At 42.6% G+C, this 19,888-nt stretch overlaps 2 pseudogenes; one reads left to right on the top strand and one right to left on the bottom strand.

The window, feature by feature from the left end:
- Nucleotides 1–768: 768 nt before the first annotated feature.
- On the top strand, nucleotides 769–4,407 carry LOC147455701 (cytochrome P450 CYP736A12-like; annotated as a pseudogene).
- A 1,170-nt stretch (nucleotides 4,408–5,577) lies between these two features.
- LOC147455700 (uncharacterized) lies at nucleotides 5,578–18,363 on the bottom strand (annotated as a pseudogene).
- Nucleotides 18,364–19,888: the final 1,525 nt, after the last annotated feature.

Here is a 19,888-nt window from a genome sequence, read left to right as displayed (position 1 = left end):
ATATCAAATACATGCCTAACTCTCTTCTTTTGAATCAAAGAGAGAGAGCAAATGCCAAAAGTTTTACATGCACTAATTAAAAAGTAAGGGGTACCGGCTGGGGTAAATTCGAAAAACAAGCCGAATCAAATTGAGATACCCCTGATCTGAAAAGCTAGAAAGCAGGAGCATGGCGAAAGTCTGCGAGGCGGGTCAGGCTATTACGTGTGGAAGGAGCTCGCGCGTAGCTCACATATGTCGCAGGAGCTGGAAGGAGAGCGCGCAGGTCATTGCTCTGGTGGGAGGCGCATATTTTTTATTCAAGCATCGAGGGCTCTTGTCTTCATGACGTAGACTGGCGCCGTTGGGAGTCGTCATCTCCCTCGGCTGCGTTCGAATCCTTGTTCGGCTGTTTTGCGAAGCCTACAATAGAAAGCCTCGGGCAGTAGAAAGCCTGAGGGAGGGAAATGGAATCTACAAGAATCTGAGAATGGAACAAATATAATAAAAGTAGAGCCAGCAGGGTGCAAATATGCAAATAGGGTGCAACTACTGCAGTAGATAATATCCAACATGATTCACGAATAGTTTTCTGCTTGCGGCGTCGAATAGTTTTCTATTATTTGCGTATTTGGTCTCCGCCGCAAGTGCCCCATGTCATGAATGGGCGCCGCCCGTGTGACACAGGCCTAATTTGTTTGCGTGTGCATGGTGTGGGAGCTATAAGAGCGGCGTGGTGCGAAAATGCTGCCGGCAAGTTGTGTGTGAGAGAGAGAGAGACAAAGATTCATCCTTCATCCATAGCCAGATAGTCTAGAGAGCGTTAGAGATGGCGATAGTAGTGGGTGCATACGCAGTACTGGTGCTACCGATCCTGAGTGCGGTGTACTGGATTATAGGGGCAGGATTCCGGGCGTCTCGTGGGCTGAATGCTCCTGCAAACAGAGGAGGCCTAGGACGGTTTCCACCAGGCCCTCCAAGCTGGCCCATAATTGGGCACCTGCACCTGCTACTCAAGCTTCCGCACCAAAGACTTGCCAAGCTGTCAGAGCAGTATGGACCAATCATGGGGCTACGCCTGGGCAGCAAGCGAGCGGTGGTGATTTCGAGCCCCGCTCTGGCCAGGGACATTCTGGTACCGCAGGATAAGATCTTCGCCAGCCGGCCAGTGTTAGAGCTGCATTCGAGTCTGTTCTACGGCAGCGAGAACAGCATCGCGTTTGGGAACTCGGGTCCGCAGTGGCGCAAGCTCCGTAAGATCTGCACCATGGAGTTTTTGAACGCCAAGCGGCAGCAGGAGCTGGAGCACGTGCGCCGCCAGGAGGTTGCTGCCCTGCTGCTGCGCATCCGCAAGGCTGGCCCCGCCGCCCCCATCCCTGTCTAGACATACGTGGCGGACATGGTCGTCAGCATCATCAACCGCCTGCTCCAATCACAGGCCGTTTCCTCATCATTAAGCAGGTCGATCACTGGAGTCTCTCTCTCTCTCTCTCTCTCTCTCTCTCTCTCCCCGAAAGTGTTTTCACACATCTATAGATTATCACAAAAAAATTTGGACAATAATTCCGACAAATTCTCACAATAATTCCCACATTATGACTTACCTCAACATCATGAGCTTCTCTAAGAGAGGCACCGCATACCTAACTAGGTACCATTGGGGGCAGGGGACCGCCGGCTCGCCTAACAATCGTTCCTAGCTTATGCGGTGCCTCCCTCAACGATTGCGGACAGGGGACCACCGGGGTGAGGTGATGCCAATCGTTGCTCACCCCAGTTGTCCCCTGTCCCCAATCATTGAGGGAGGCACCACAGAAGCTAGCAACAATTGGGGGCAAGGGACCATCGGGCTCCTCATCGGGCCGGCGGTCCCTTGCCCCCAATCGCACCTAGCTAGGTATGCGGTGCGTCTCGAGCAAAAGTTCATGATGTTATGCATTGTATGAAAATCATTGAAAAAGACTCCGTTTTCCTACATGAGAAAATTTCCAAATCTTTTTGTGATATTAAAAACACTCTCTCTCTCTCTCTCTCTCTCTCTCTCTCTCACACACACACACACACACACACACACACACACACACACACACACACACACACACACACCGTGTTCAAGCTAGCAATTGAGAGGTCATTTTTGTCTTTAATCTGCAGTGCATGTGGCAACGACATGAGCTTACGAGAGCTTTTACAAGTGATGAACAAGGAAGCGTTTCCTTTGATAGGGGATGTCATACCTTGGCTCAAATGTATGGATGTCATGAAAAAGCTACGAATGAAGCATCTCCATCAAAAACTAGATTCTATCTTGGAAGCGGCCATAGACCAAAGAAAACAATTGATGCAAACTAGTACCCATTCCGTTGAGCTTCCCCACGACTTTCTTCAAGCTCTTCTAGCTAAAGAAGTTACTCACACAACTTTGTCTCAAGAGAGCTTGACAAATTACCAAGAAATCAAATTAGGAGTTCTTACGGTAACATTCTACGGCCATTTGCTCTATTTTACCATTTTCGAGTGTGTGCAAGATCAGGTGTATCTAGTTTGGAAGTTAGGCGGAAAGTGTGACACTCAAGGTACTGTTCAACACATTTGTCTACACCTCATATGTTGGCATGGCCAATTAGGACTAAGATGCTATAATATACCTTTGGAGAATGAAAAAATGTCAATTTTTTAATCTTTGATAAATTTTTGACCCTAATAAGTACACTAAGGATAATCCAAAGGTTGCACATAAGCAAAATGGATAAAAGATAATCTTATGAAGCCTTATTGTACACAATATTTTTTCTATAGGCTCCTTGTATCACAAAATATAATATATCAAATCCATGAGAAAATAATAATTATATATTTATTATAATTTTAAAAAGAGTTGAATTTTATTTATTGTTATTCTTTGTAAATTTTTCAAGGAAGATCTATCAAAATTCAACTCGTAAAGTATGGTTTTTTCATCTCATCACATTCCACATAACTATATCTATCAAATGACCGTAGGATCTTGAGAAATTAGCCTTGCATCTATAGATATCTTGTGTAAACATAGTGATGTAAAAATTGCTGAAATATTTCACAAAGATAATTACTAATAATTTAAAGAAATGAGCAAAAAAACTCCAATAATTCTAGATATTCTCTTTAAGTATATGCAAGATTCATGTGCAAGTTTATTTCAAAATTAAGTAAGTGATAAGAGACTTATATAAGAATCTATGCTAAGATCACAATGCTCTGACAGGTTAAACCAAGAGATTCCTTACATACCAAAAGTACTATTTTCTTTAGTTTGCCTTTTTGGTATGTTAGTTCTTATGCCTTTTATGTGGCCACCAATTCTTGGCTCTTAGAAATGAGTATAGCTAGGGTGTCATGTAATAACATTTGCATAAACAACTCGCTTTTTTGCAGTCGATCTAAAGCTGCATAAACTACGAAAACTGGGTACACTTGATTTTATAAACACCCTTCAAAAATTGAGAAATTCTTCTTCAAAAATGACTTTGATGCTAGGTGGATGTAATCTTACATAAGGAAAACATGTGTACATATCCATGTATGGGTATATTCTCTTCTAATGTGTTACCACCCCCACCACACAGCTCCCCCCCCCCCCCAAAAAAAAAAAAAAAAAGGAAAAAAAAAACACACACACACACACGAGTAATCAAACTATATGAACAATAAGCATTTAATTATTAACTTGCCATGCACCATATTTTTCAAAATATCTTTAGTACATAAAAAAGCATGTATAGGCAATGTTTTTTTTCCACGGCAATTTATGTTCAATGAAGTTTCTCTTTGTTTATTTAGGATATGCTACTTGGAGCCATCGTTTCCTCCTCTTTATTAGTAGAATGGGCAATGACGGAGCTCTTAAGGAATCCACGATGTTTGCAAAAACTTAAACATGAAATTGATTCAGTGGTTGGCAAAGGGGCTCAAGTGACTGATGCAGATTTGTTCAACTTATCCTATCTCAAAAATGTTGTGAAAGAGGTGATGCGACTACATCCAATAGCCCCTTTAGCAGGACCGCGAATTACTTATGAAGAATCTAAAGTGGGTCATTTTAACATCCCTTCAAACACACAAGTTTATATCAACGTTTGGGCCATCGGTAGAGATCCCAAAGTGTGGGATATGGAAACATGCTTTTATCCAGAAAGATTTGAGGCTTGTGATGTGGATGTTAAGGGACAACATTTTGAGCTTTTACCATTTGGATCTGGGAGGAGAATTTGCCCTGGTATGAACTTGGGCTTGTCAATTGTGGAAGTAACCATTGCAAGCTTGGTAGCCAACTTTCAGTGGGAGCTTCCTGAAGGCCAAACATGTGAGACCATAGATTTAGCAGAGAAAAGTACCATTGTTTTGAGCAAAGCTACCCCTTTGATTGCATTAGCAAAGCCTCTGCACTGAGATTGCATCAAACCTCTTCTTTTAACACTACTTTAGTAATTGAACATTCAAGTGTTGCTTTCCCTTCAACTCTTGTATTTATTGTTTGAAATTAATGAAAAACATTGTCGGTCTTGCTAATTATATTTTTCGGCACCTATGGATGATTCAAATGAATAAAATTGAGGACCTTTTTCCACGTGAAAATGAATAAATTGTTGGTGATTTATAAGTGCAATGCTATGATCGAAAGTGAACCTATACTTGAAAACTTATAATTTTTTTTTGTACTGATCTCATCTAGCAAAAATCTTATAAATGAAACGGAATTTTGACTTTTGTCATGTAAAATCTAGGAAAAAAATTATAAGCTTTTTATGGAACAACTCAGTAAATGAACTAGAGATGCTCTAATTTGTTCTTGGTAAGAAATTAGCTATTATCTCTTTCTATTGGCAAAAAGTTTTAAAATTATGCTGGGTTTTTATAGCTAATGTCTCTCATGTTAAAATGAAAATTGTGTTTTTCACAGCTTTTTAATGTAAGTGAACCCCCTACTCCGATCCTACTTGTAGTTTGTATAAACATCTATAATTATTATTGTAAGTGTTGTTTGGAAGCAGCCTTAGATGCCTTCCGATTATCGGAAGAGCATAAGTGAATATTTAATAGGATGCAACTTGAAATTATAGAAATAAAATGAAACGTGTGTATCTGACCCACATAACTTAGCATAATTTAATGCAACCCCACAACAAATTTACTTTAAGTAAAACCAACACAAATAGTGATAAAATTACATAGGGAGGACGAAACTTGCATCCTAATGCACTTACAATCGTAGGCACATACTGGTAGGCTTCAAAATAAAATCATTTCTTTTAAGATGCCAAGGAATCTTGAAGAGAGAGAGAGAGAGAGCAACCTCAATCCATTCAATTTAAACAAGAATATTAGCATGCATTAAAACTAGTCATTCCAGGTCTGAGTAAGAAATGCAATTATCTGCGACAATTTTGCATGAAGCAGATACACGAGATCCAACCTTTTGAAACCCTTATGAAGGAACGCCATAACAAACAACAAGTCATAAAAACTGGTAAGGCATAAATTGAAGTTGATGTGTAATGACACGTAAACAGAAAAGACAATTACACGTCCGATAGATAAGGATAAGCAATCACATTAAATTCATGAACGAAAACGTCCGATTACATTATTCAGTCTTATCACAAGTGCATTCAATTTATTCAATTGCACTTTTAAAGATGAAACTGTTATAGAATTGATATTTTATTATCTATTGTAGCTGACTGGAGGCAAAAGCATCAGCAAATAATGGATTATGCAGAAGGATGTTACATTTTATGTATATTTGGTTATTCAAGTGCTCCTTATGAGCTTTGGCCAATTATGTCCGACCGGCCAGTTTGTACTCACTTTGAGCATTCAAGAAATCTATAAATTAAATACGTGCAAGAGGGAAATGCTGACTCTTGCACGGGGGGAGATTGTACCCAGTGCTTGTGTCTTGTTCTCTCCTCTCCTCTCTTCTCTCTCGCCGTGCCGGCGTAGCACTCCACTCTAAGAGGTGCGTCTACACGCGTTCTTTCATTCTCTCCCGCTCTCTATCTCTCTCTATTCGCATATATCGTCGATTATGTGCTCGTGGATTCGCCAAGTATGGAGATTAGTCCGTTTTATGGTTTGTACTATATTATTTTCGGTATTTTGTAGGACAGCCACGCATTCATTTGTAGCAGTGGTATCAGAGCCCAGATTTATGTTCCTACTCATAAAAGTACAACCATGGAGAGCGCTACGAGCTACAGCTAAGTCATTGTCCTCTTTTACCTTAATCTTTTCTCTCTTGTTTGCATGGCATATAAATTCTTTGAAGGCATGCTTAATAAAAGGTTGCTATTATTTTTGTAAATTTTTTCTATTTCCTAATCGTCAGAAGTGAATGATAACAAGCCCATATTATGCATAACTTGTTCATCTTACATGGCCATTTGGTGGTGCAAAGTGTTGCATGTTGAATAGAATCTACAACCTATATGAACAATCTTTCAAATAGTATATATGAAAAAAAAAAGGTTGCTAGATGTATAGATGAATAGTATAAGAAAACGTCATCTATAGCCACCCTTAGAACCATTGGTAAGTCAACCATTGTCTTCGTCTACGCTGATTTACACCGTTGGTCTAGTTTTACCACTCTTCGCAGTCGTTTCCATACCCACTGACCCCACTACATCAACCTGTGCCAGTAGTAGAGGCGCCAATATACAGTCATGCAGACTCAGACCTCACTATAGTACTGGCGCCGTGCATCCAATACTAGAAGCACTGCTTGACTGTGGAGCCTCTCGCCGAACCATAATATTTAATTTTTTTTGCATTTAAATTTTCACCACTGTCCAGCAGTAGAAAAACCGTCGCTACTCTTTGTTGTGGTGGTCATGCACACAGCCGCCGTCATTTTTAGGGACGCATGCAGAGAACATGCAGAACTCTCTCTCTCTCTCTTGTGGCCAACCGAACCCAATCTCTCTCTACAGTTGCCGTGTTAATGACCTGCGGCCGGCACTTCACTCTTGCATGACATTTGAGCTTTACTTTGCGACTCCTGTTATCCCACCAACCTCCCACTTGTTTCAGCATACGGTGCACTACCCAACTGCCATGCAGAGTCGCCAACGCCAACCAACCCCGTTCTAATCTCACACACACACACACACACACACACACATACACACACACGCGCGCGCGCAGTCTTTCTCTCTTTGACCTCCTGACAGGCAGTACCCGTTTCTCTCACTCTCTTACTTTCTCTATCTCTGACTCTATGCCAGCTGTCATCGCCACTGTCCGCCGCCAGAGAAAATGACACTCTCTCGTTCTCTGGTTCTGTTCAGCCTCCATCCCTCTCTCTCCTACGGTGACGAGATCTCCCTCATCTGTGGCTGACGGCGCAGGAGCTGCAGCAACCACCCAGTATTTATTTCTCTCTCTCTCTACACAGTAACTAAATCCAATCTCTCTCAACCACTTATCCTCCACTGGTTATTTTGCCCACCCGCCTACATCCATAGCCATAAACAATTTAACGCTTGCATGCAACCACTGGAAAGAAAGTGATAAAGCTGCTTCCATATGATCTTAGCGTCTCGTCGCTCAACCACTTTGATCTATCTGCACTGACGCCAAGCAACCCTCCCCCTAGCAGTGGAATCACAATCAGCTAGAGCAGCCAACAACATCTTACGAGGGGTGGCTACCCACCACATTTGCATGCACAGCCTGAACCCGTTCTTTCTGCGTGCACAAACCAATAACCTGCAAAGTCTTATATAGCTCGTCCTCCTCATCACCTCATGACTCCACTAGCACTAGATCAGGCCAAGGGATTCGTGTACTCGTTGCCCGCTACAAATGGTTGATGCATCCTTTGCTTTGGCACCATCAAGCCGTCACTCACCCTGCACTACCTTTGCAACAACGGCATGCACACTAGCCGACAAACAAATTCTCTCTCTCTCTCTCTCTCTCTCTCTCTCTCTCTCCTGTCTATATGTAGTGGCTTTTCCTATCCCAACCACCCAATCTTTCTCTATCTCTCTCTAGCCACCACCCACAATCAGTCTCTCTCTATCTCTCTTTTGTTGACAACCCCTCTCTTGTTCACCAACTTTGAGACCATGTAGACTTTCTCTCTGATCTCTCTTACTTGACGTGCGATTGTTTTCTCACTCCTGGTTGATGCCCACCAGCTACCGACCTCCCTCCCCATTGGCCATTATCACTCTCTCCTAGCTGAACTGGCTCTGGCAGCCTATCGGCTCTCACACACTCTCTCTCTCTTAGGCTAGTCTCTTCCTACCCTGCATAACAAGATTGTGGCTCAACCAGAAATGAAATTTTTAGCAGTTCTTGCTGGCATCAATCTCGAGTAGATAAAATCAACAATAATTTTGCTTCATCATGATTACCTATTACTCAATCTCTCACACACACAAATTGGAGGTCTCCACCCTTGTCTCTCGCTCAATTGCCCGCAACCACCAGAAGCAGTTCGCCATGCACATGAAGACAAGATCTATTGGAGGCAGCTTCGGACACAGTGAAGCAGTCTCGCAAATATTGCGCTTATCGCTGCCTCTATTGTCGACATCTACTACTGTTGAATTTTCTTCATGATCTGTCTTGTGGGTATGTTTTGTTTAGCCTGATGCGTTCTCCAAATCAGAAGGATGTTGCTTGTCTTGATCCGCACTAGCATCGTCCATATTGCAAGATGCAGAGGGAAGCTCTGTTGTCTTTTCCTCATCTGCTTTGGCAGCAGCATGAGACAAATTAATACTCTCACTGTGCACAAAGCTCAAGGGCTAATTACTACACATATCTCTTCAATTGACAAGCATTTTGATAGATTACCAACAGCTATATTTGTTGCCTACACGCCTGTAGCTGGTCGATCATTCATGTGCTGGTTAAGCCCTGCATAGTAATAGCGAGTCACGAGCAGAGGAGTGCAGGGAAGCTTAGAAAGAAGGACACCCTTTCACCTCCTCCCTTCCAGAATGACAACCTACAGAGGCGCACATTCCCGAAGCTCTGCAGAGATTGCTGCATTACTTTCTTAGATGCCGCCCAATGCAGCACATACACGGGCATTGACGAAGCTCTTCCATGACTGCTGCAATACTCTTTGCGACGACGCCCACTACAGCGCATCCTCGCGCATCCACAATGATGATGATGGCAATCAAGTTTGATTTTTTTATTTTTTTTGAACTTTAGTTTTAATGTTTTTACAATTTAGTCTTTTTTTAATTATTTAAGTACCTAAACAATTGGATTAGATTCACCCTGATTGTAACAGTTTTGGACTCAAAATGTGATTTTGGCCTTCAAAGGCGTTTAATGTAACATTTTATTTCATTCCATTTTGCGCTTTCTACTGCATCTGACACCTCCACAACAGTGCCCCCCACCCTTAATTACAGTCCCAATACACCCCATCAACAACTACAATGTGGCTAGATAATAATATATCCACAAATATAACTAAAGCACAGTGAGGAACATTCACGAATGATACAGATTTGCGATGGGTAACAACACAAATGTACGCATCAAGTGTTTCGAACACAATGGATTATATCACACTATTTGCAGAGACTTTATTTTAGTGATCAAGATTTTTATGGTATTTTGTCGGTACGTAGCACAATATTTTAAACACCTTTGCAATTCCTAACAATGCTATTAGTATTTTATATTTAGTTGGTTAATGCTAGCACACGTTAGTACAAAATGTTCTATGCTCATACTCCTACTGCCAGCTTGCTTGGTAACCACTTTTTGCAACTTCATCTAATTACGACCCGGCTCTATTGCATGCTCTTTCTCAGATTCCTTGTATCGATCAACATTGTCAAATATCCTGCATTCTTAATTAGGGACTTAAAATTTGTTAGACTTCTCAAACTGTGAAGATTTTCTGGGTTTTCTCCTTTCGAATAGCTCATTGTTACAGTTTACTAGTTGTTGTATATTGGCGCTGCTCCGCACCATTATGTTTAGTTCGTTTACAATAATTTTAAAGAAATAAACGTATCTGTCTTGCTTGACCGTAATCAAATGATTTTTATCATGATCTTCACTTGTTCCATTTCTCTAACTCATTTAAGGATTCACAAAAACCTATGCAGGCCATAATGCGAGGACGTTAGATAAGTAATCTCTTTACTTTATTTTACAAACTCATTTTTACAGCTTTTGTACTAATATCCTAACCATATTTTATCCGACTTTATGATACCCTCTTGCACCGCTAAGGTCATGACCTCTAATTATATTGAAAGAAATTTTTGTTGGGATGATTTGTCAGTAAGCTATGCCACTACTCATGCGAGCTAAGATGCTTTGGGACAGTGCAATACCATTTGTAAGTCCTTTGGTGATATACTGCACTGTGATGTCGACAACGTAGTAAATATACTTTTTCTCATTTATGTCTTGTCTAGTCCATTGGTCACATGCACACAGATTCGCCGATTTAGGCAGCACAACAACAAACTACAGATTCACGCTTTTTAAACAATATCCAATGCAGATCCGTCGATTTAGGCAGCATTAGTGCAGATTCGCCGGTTTAGGCAGCAAGTCTTATTGGTGTACACTACAAGAGGCTATTCATATTAACGACGCTCACACGGCGACGCTCAAAATTTTTTTTGCCCGGCGTCGCTATGAGCGTCGCAAATTTACAAGTAAATTTGCGATGCTCATAGCGACGCCGGATGGGCTAAAAAAAATAACAGAGAGCGCCCAAAAACTCAGATCTCACATCTGAGTTTTTCGGTGCCCTCAAGCAAGGAGCAGGTAACTCTCTCCCTCTCTCTCTCTCTCTCTCTCTCTCTCTTTCTTCTCCACACACACACACACACACACACACACACACACGAGGAGAGGAAGGAGAGCCAGGTATACTCCTTCCCTCTCCTCACTCTCATGTTCCCTTCCCCTCTTTCTCTCTCCCTCTCTCTCTCTCTCTCTCTCTCTCTCACACACACACACACACACACACATAGTGTTTTTGAGAGAGAGAGAGAGAGAGAGAGAGAGAGAGAGAGAGAGAGAGAGAGAAAGAGTACAAATATAAACAAAAACGCACACACACATACATAAACAAAGAATGCACACACACATTGAGAGAGGAAAAGAGAGAGAGAGCATGCATAAACAAAAAACGCACACATTGAGAGAGGAAAAGAGAGAGAGAACATGCATAAACAAAAAACGCACACATTGAGAGAGGAAAAGAGAGAGAAAACATGCATAAACAAAATAATGCACACACATTGAGAGAGAAAGAGAGAGAAACTAATTTAACGTCGTAGGAAACTAATTAAAATTAAAAGACCTAAAGATCTAGCCGACGAGGAGTTGAACTCAAGACCTATTATTCAAGAGGGAAATGGCATAACCAATCTATCATACTTGGCATGGGTGATAGAAAGGTTATACCATTTATCTCTTTTTATTGGCACACACATCCACACACGCGCACACACACAAGAAGAAGAGAGTTATAACGTCGTAGGAAACTATCCTAAAAGACGTTAAAGATTAGGTTAGATGTAGACTTACGTTAAATTAGATTATATTTATGTTTATTTTTAGTTAGATTTACGTTTATTTACGCTAGATTTAGATTTACGTTATATTAGATTAGATTTAGGTCTCCATAGACTGCGATGCCTGCATGAAGCGGGTGAAGAAAGCCCTCAATGGAATATAGGGTATTGCTGCCTTCACTCATGGTGGGCTCCGTCGATCCAAAAGTACTGGTGAAATGTCTTCAGAAGATAGGGAAGAAGGTGGATCTTCTGGGCGGCAAGAGTCACTACATCCCCGACAATGACCATCTAGACAACCTCTAGTCATTCAACAACAACTTCAAAGTTAGTAACAAGAGCAAGAACAGTCCAAAGGGCCAATTGTTGTCGTCAGATGTGGATGGAGATGAGGCAGCATCACCGCCGGAAGTTAACTCTCACATCTTTAGTGATGAGAATGCCAACTCTTGCCGAGTTATATGAAAAATTATGTGTTAAATCAGTTTTAAGGTTCTTATAATCCCTGTTAGTTTAGTTCTTTGTTTTTAATATAACATAATTTACGTTAGATTTAGATTTATGTTATATTAGATTAGACTTAGGTTTATTTAGGTTTACCCACGCACGCGCGCGCGCACACACACACACAAGACGTTAAAGATTAGGTTAGATGTAGACTTACGTTAAATTAGATTTAGGTTTATTTTTAGTTAGATTTACGTTTATTTAGATTTACGCTTATTTACGTTAGATCGAGTCCACGCAAGAATTACTTACGGTTTAGGGTTTAGAGTTAGATGAACAGTGAAAAGATCTACTGTGAAAAGATGTTAAGATGTTGTGAAGTGCTACAGCTAGAGAAGAGGCAAAGGGGTTTTTTCCACTACATGCAGTATCATGTAGACGTGGGTCTGTAGATTTCTTGTACCCACAAATATAGGTATTGACCAATAAAGACGAGATTATAACCCTGTGGTTCTGATCTCCGTGCACCTCTAGACCGAGGTGTGCGGGGATTGGACATGACTAAAGAATGTGAGGTAGAGAGAGAGAGAGAGAGAGAGAGAGAGAGAGAGAGTTGTTGCCAATTATAACTCGTCGGACTCTGACGCTGGCCAACAAGCAGCAATCTTGCAACCCAATAGACGTGTTCGTAGGCGCTTTGGTCAAGCAACATATGTGAGGCCATAAGATGCCTCACATATGTGTGATAAAGCCCGGGACACGCTATGGCGAACCATAGATGATGAGCGCATATCTGGGATTGGTGTTGAGAAGAAGATGACGGAAGATCTAGAGGCTAAAATCAACCGATTTTGCATGCTCCACAATCCAGTGATGCAAAAGTGGATTTCACAATATGAGGATGCAAAGCAAGAGCGACAAAGGGCACGAATCGAGTGGAGACGGGGAAGACGACCACCAATGCACTATCCGACGGGTCTGGAGAGCCTACCAACATTCATGAGCTTAAGATGGTTGCACAACCAATTGAAAAGCGCACAACAATGCGGTGACGAAGTGACTGAGGAAGAGTGGGAGTACTCTTGGGGTTGCGCGACCAAGGTAAGTTTGCAATGTACGACTAGCTAGTGACTTTATTTCTAAACGTTTGAATGGCCACTCATAATCTTTGTTCGTTGTAGTATAAGTCATACACAGCAGCATGGTGTAAAGGTCGACATTTTAGGGTGAAACGGATCGTCAAAAAGCGTTTTACTCAAGATTGTGGAATCATGGCAAAATTTGAATAGTCTAGTCGACGACGTTCCTCTGATGCAGATCCTGTGGTGGCGGAACTCACTTACTTTGGCACGCTACAAGAGATTTTGAGGATCGATTACAGAGGATTTTTTGTCGACTTGTTCGACGTGCAATGGTTCAAGATAATCATGGAGGGTCGCAACGCTATTGTGCGTAGAGGAGAGTTTGGTTTTCTTGAGGTGGATTCTACTAAGAAATGAACTGACCTAAGAGACACTTTCGTACTACCCGAGCATTGTGAACAAGTAAGTATGTAAATAGTTAACATCCCCCTTTTACAAGTTATGTGCTTGAAAGCTCTCATGTAAGTTATGTGGCTCTGGCAGGTAATATTTCATCCTACAAAGTCTACATCAAACTGGTGGTACGTCATAGAGGTAGCCCCTCGTAGTGCAAGGACGTATGAAGGCTACCATGTGCCAATCACAACGGCATCAATGGAGGAGATCAGAGAAGATGCTCAATCAGAAGCCGTTGCGGTGGTGCCAGACGAGCATCAAGATGCTACTACTCTATATGGGGTGCATGCAGAGGATCTACAAAATGAAACAGAGGATATGTGTTTAAACGGAGAGCTCTATATAGATATAGGAAGTTATGCTGAGTTATGCGAGGATGAGAGAGAGATCTCTTAAAGCCACAAATATTGTATTTGAACAATTTTGCTCCGTGTTGTAAAAGCTCTGGCTCTCTAAGTACCTTCCATGGTGTATCACGCTCTTTTCTACTCGCGCTCACATCTTTTGATTGAAAATTCTGAGTTTTTGACTTGCCTCTTCTATCACTCAATTCATTGCGTCATTGTATTTATATGAGTCATTACGTCATTGTATTTAATGGTCTTTGCGTCATTGTCTACTCTATTCATTCAATATTAAGTTTAAATATTCGTGTGTTTAATGCAGGTATGGATAATGAGGAGTTTCTTTCTTCTTTGTCACCGCAGCAGAGACAGTGGTACGTGGAGCGTCATCGCTCTGGCACTTCATTGCGCGTTCCTACTCCATCCGCATCTCCCTCTCTTTCGGAGCATTCGGCGCGCTTCGAAGCTTTGGTGTCGACGAGACGATCTTCACACTCGTCTAGACACCGGCGCTCTAGTGGTGGCGGTGGCGGTTGTTGTGGGGATTCCGCCGCCAATGCCTCCACACCGCCTCATGTTCGACGAGGCTCTTTATCCTCCCCTTCTTTGCCCGCCCCCACACCAGCCACATCATCGCCATCTACGCCAGGTTTTGCGCTGCTGACTGTTCCTAGCAGCTACACACCTCTACCTACTCCGCCAGGAGCCACCCCACTCGACACTCCTCGCTTCGGGGCCCAGATGCCGGTGGAGACACCTGACGTCCATACCCCCATCGACACGCCGCTAGAGACCCCTTCCGGGACACCCAGGTTCACGCGTCACCGGCCAGAGGGCTTGCCTTACTCCGTCGACTTCAGCGGCGGCATCATCATGGATGATGACGGCAAGGAGGTGATCTCGCGCATGCGTGGTCTTTGCTCTTAGCTGTTTAGACACTACATACTAAACAAATGGAGTGAAGTGCCAAGTGATTTAAAAGACAGAGTCATCAGCATACTTCATGATGAGTTTCCCGTTCCAACACGGGATCAACGCTTCAATGAATACCTGATGAAGATTCGAATGCGCAAATACTATAAACACAAGCGTTCCGAAGTGCAAAAAGCAATCAAGCATGCGTGGAACAGGCCAGATTGGCTGGCCAAAGAAGATTGGAAGAATGCGAAGAAAGCAGCGCGCGAGAATCCCGACAAGTGAAAGCAGCAAAAGGATGCAGCCAGAGCGCGAGTAGAGGCAGGGAGCTCGCACCACTTGGGGAGCGGTGGATGGACATCATTTGAGGCCGATTTTGTAAGTGTTTTCGCATTGTTCTTTATGTTCGATAGTTTAGGGTTTATGAGTTTTTTAATTCTAACATAATGAAATCTTTGTATGTTTTGACAGTGGTCGATGACAGGACGTGATCCCACACCGTACGAGCGCGAGTACGCAGGCAGGAAGGGCTTAAACGCCCTGATGGACATTCTCAGTTCTTGCGGCGGCATGGTTAGTATTAGGGTTTACTCTTTTCTATTTTTTGTATTGTTTTATAAATGTCGTTATATGTTTATACTTATTGAAAGCTGTCTTATTGTCTTTTTTTGCAGAATCCGACAGATACGCCGCTTGGACGCGATGAGACGTCTGACTAGACGACGTCAGTTTAGCCATAGATAAATAACATTAGTTTAGGGTTTCTCATAGCTTATGTATCATGAGACAGATTTTATACGTCTTTTTGAACCATGTATATTATTACATTTGTCACCGCAGTTCATTTTGCCAATCAATTCTTTATGCCTATGATGTTGTACAATTGTCATTATTACATTTGCCAATCAATTCATTTTGCCTATGATGTGTACAATTGTCAATTTTACGCTTGTCAATTTTGCAAACAATGCGTCTTATGGGTGACTATTTTGGGTCTATTATCTACCCTTGCACTTTTTTTAAAAAGTGAATCAAGTACAATATGGTTGATGGGTGGCAGGGCATTCAATGCCCTGTCACCAATAAAAAAATCTCTCGGGCGTCGCTATAACCGTCGCTATTTATGGCTCTACAGCGTCACTATGAGCATCGCTATAGACTTCTGTGTAAACGTCGCTATAACCGCCGCTATGATCATCGCTATGAGCGTCTCTATATAGCGACGCTTATAGCGACGCTTATAGCGACGCATATAGCGATGCATATAGCGACGCTCTCATAGCGACGCATATAGCGATGCATATAGCGACGCTCTCATAGCGACGCTATTAGCGACGGTTTTAGCGACGCCGGGGGTTATAAAAACCCAGTGTATTTCCGTCGCTAACAGCGTCACAAGAGCACACAACCTCTTGTAGTGGTAGATTCGCCGATTTAGGCAAGACCAATCACAAAATCATGCTGTAGAGTGGCTGGCCACCACTGCAACTGGTATGATTTTGTTACCCGGGTACATAATGAAAGTGATTTGGATTTGGACTTGTGGAATTGATATTGGATTGGGATTTGGTATCTGATGGTTATTTTATCGCGACAGTGTGTATGTGATGAGACTTCACATTATGAGATTGATGATGAGTGTGACCAATGATATCCTGATTCATCAGGGTATGACATATATTGCTTATTCTAGTGGTATGGGACACTAGAATAGGTAGTATGTGGATGACGGTAGGCATAAGCAAATATTGTCTAAATTTTATATTAAAAAATAAAAATAATTAAAAAAATTACTATTTGATACAGATTTCTAATCATTGTTTTTGGCAAGTATTGTTTGCAGATTTTTATCTTCGCAACTGAGGACAGTTGCTTTCCAATGGAGAGGTATGTTATAGAATTGATATTTTATTATCTATTGCAGTTGACAGGAGGCAAAAGCATCAGCAGATAATGGATTATGCAGAAGGATGTTACATTTTATGTATATTTGGTTATTCACGTGCTCCTTATGAGCTTTGGCCAATTATGTCTGACCGGCCAGTTTGTACTCACTTTGAGCATTCAAGAAATCTATAAATTAAATACGTGCAAGAGGGAAATGCTGACTCTTTCACGGGAGGAGATTGTACCCAGTGCTTGTGTCTTGTTCTCTCCTCTCCTCTCTTCTCTCTCGTTGTGCCGGCGTAGCACTCCACTCTAGGAGGTGCGCCTACACGCGTTCTTTCACTCTCTCCCGCTCTCTATCTCTCTCTCTGTTCGCATATATCGTCGATTATGTGCTTGTGGATTCGCCAGGTATGGAGATTAGTCCGTTTTATGGTTTGTACTATATTGTTTTTGGTATTTTGCAGGGCATCCACGCAGTCGTTTGTAGCAGAAACCTCTTTGCATAATGACACTATTTTCTCCTCTAGTTGAGCTACCTGGATATCCGCTACATTTACTTGACAATCTTGAACTACATTTTTTATTGACTCTACAGACTCTTTTATGAAGAACTTAAGCGTGCCATTGTCATGGCCATGGACCTCAGTCCAAATCTGTAGCAGGATTGCCTTTAATCTTTCAACAACATCTTCCTCCACTCCCTCGAACGTGTCCTGCATGTCATTGGCCTCCACAGCATTCAAATGACCTCCCTCCTCCATTACGATCTGCATAAAAAAGAACGATCCCAACAAGTTAGAATCTAACGGCAGAGCAATGTGCTTCAACGAAAACAAATTGTCATGAATTATAAACCTTCAAGATGCAACAAGTATTGCCTCTGTGCGATGCACGAGAGGCATGAAATCATCGCCTATCTGTGTGCCCTTGTCGTCATCATCACTATCATCAATGATAACAACATTGACTTTTGGATCGTCCACGTTGGTCTCTTTAAATGCGGTCGTATGGGTAAGCTCCTTGCTATTCAACGACAGTGACAAGTACCTAAAGCAATGAACGCATGGAAAAGAAAGCAGAATAATATGATGCTAACCTTTCTATAGCCTCCCATCGGGACCTAAACCAATCGGCTCTTGGTTGTGCATTGGCGTACAAGTTATCAGCCACAAAAATGCTCACTATGTCCTGGTAAGTCACGGTTGAGGGAAAAGCCATGCAGCGCCATATCGCTCTTATCTTTTTCAAGTACATTCCTCGGCCTTGGTAAGGAATGATCCACGGCGATTAAGGGTAGTATTTTTCGGTATGCACCATAATGTGCAAGGTGGACAAGAAATCGTTCCCTAGAGGGTGCCGCATTTTGAACTTCCAATACATTGCAGCACAGTCAAAAATATTCTTCGGAGTTAGGCATACCATGTTCTTCAGGTCGTCTACACCGTAAAGGGTATACAACTCTACAACCTTGTTGATATCATCAACAATGACATTGTGAGTCAGCTTCTGGAAGTGTGGCTCACCTTCATCCTTCATGCAGTAGCCTACCATCCCCTGGAAGGTATGCATATTTTTCTGCTTTAGAGCTCTGCATAGGATGTTCGCACCTGCCGGACCTTCCTTGTCCCAACCCAAGTACGACTTGAGCTTCTTGTTGATGGCAATAAGAGACGACGACAGCATACGAACCACCATTTGAAAATGCAAATGGAAAACACTACCTCCTCTTTCCACTGCGCACATCCCCGCTAATGTCTCCTTCTGTAAGAATTCGTCAACGCGTGGAAGAAGACATGTATCTATGTCCTCCCCTCTCACGGAGATTGTCACACTCGCTTCCATTAACTTTTTCGGCCTGTTCGACTCGTTTGAGGACCTCTCCTCTGCGGTCATTCGAGGACGCCCCCTCCTCTTAACGGGGACGCCTTCTTCACACGCGCTACTGGCCGCAGCTCTTGCACTATTTTTCAACGAAGCCATTGTAATTGTGTGCTCTCTCTAAATAAATCAAAAAAATAAGATAAAGCTTTAAGCAAGCTTATGGTTACGGAGCTGCTACTGTAAAAATCAATTTCTCTCTCTCTCTCTCTCTCTCTCTCTCTCTCTCTCTCTCTCTCTCTCTCACACACACACACACACACTCACTCACTAACAAACACACACACACACACACACACACACACACAAAGTTACCATCTCCAATCTCCCCGGATAAACGGAGTTGCTGCTGTTGTTGAAATCAATCTCTCTCTCTCTCTCTCTCTCTCTCTCTCTCTCTCTCTCTCTCTCTCTCACTCACACACACACACACACACACACACACTCTGCACAACACAGGACGAACGCTCGGGTATGTCAGTATGAAAGGGGTGAAATTAAACCCTCCCAAAAAACAAAAAAATCCTAGACGAACACTCTGCACACACGGTTTTTGGTACCTGCTGCTGTAAAAATTTAGTGAGAGAGAGAGAGAGAGAAAGAGCACCTACGATGGGACAGAGAGAGAGAGAGAGAGAGAACACCTCGCAATGGGACTCTGTCAGCCTTTCCTTCGACTTGCAGACCTACGACCTATGTAATGCACTGGAGCTGCCAGTCGCTACAAACCTTCCATGCATTCACTAGTGGTCACCGATTTTGTTTTGTTGCGCCCTTCCATGCAATGACTGGCAGTCATAACTTTCGATTTGCTGTGCTGTTGTTTGACTGGAGGTCATCGATTTTGTTTTGCTGCGCCCTGCCATGCAATGACTGTGAGTCATCGCTTTCGATTTGCTACGCTGCTGTTTCTTTTGCTGCGCTGCCTGGGATCAGTTTTGATTCCAGCTAATCAACGATTTTCTTAAAATCGTGGGCACATATGGGTCGATTCAACCATACATTAATTAATTAACTAGCAAGATTCCAACAAAGGCTTAATTTTAAAACCAACACACAGATGGAATCGATGCACATGCTCCCATCCCGTCCCAACCCACTCCGCCTTGCAATCTTGCACCCCTGAAGATCGACTGCAGCCATCCCCCAACCCTGTCGCTTGCTCCCCTCTGCTTGCACCTTTCGCCATCAGGAAGCCATTCAATCTACTCATGGCAAAAATTACTTGAAAACAACTCCACCTTCCCCCTGATTACCTGCTCATGGCGAAAATCACCTGAAAACAACTCCACCCTTCCCCAACCCTACCGGTTGCTCTCCTCTACATCACGATCGACAGCTC

Source organism: Adiantum capillus-veneris, chromosome 6 (assembly GCF_014529385.1).
Source record: "Adiantum capillus-veneris isolate H3 chromosome 6, ASM1452938v2, whole genome shotgun sequence".
Lineage (NCBI taxonomy): Eukaryota > Viridiplantae > Streptophyta > Polypodiopsida > Polypodiales > Pteridaceae > Adiantum > Adiantum capillus-veneris.
The sequence above is the reverse complement of the archived record's forward strand: the minus strand, read 5'-3'. Positions and strand labels throughout refer to the sequence as shown.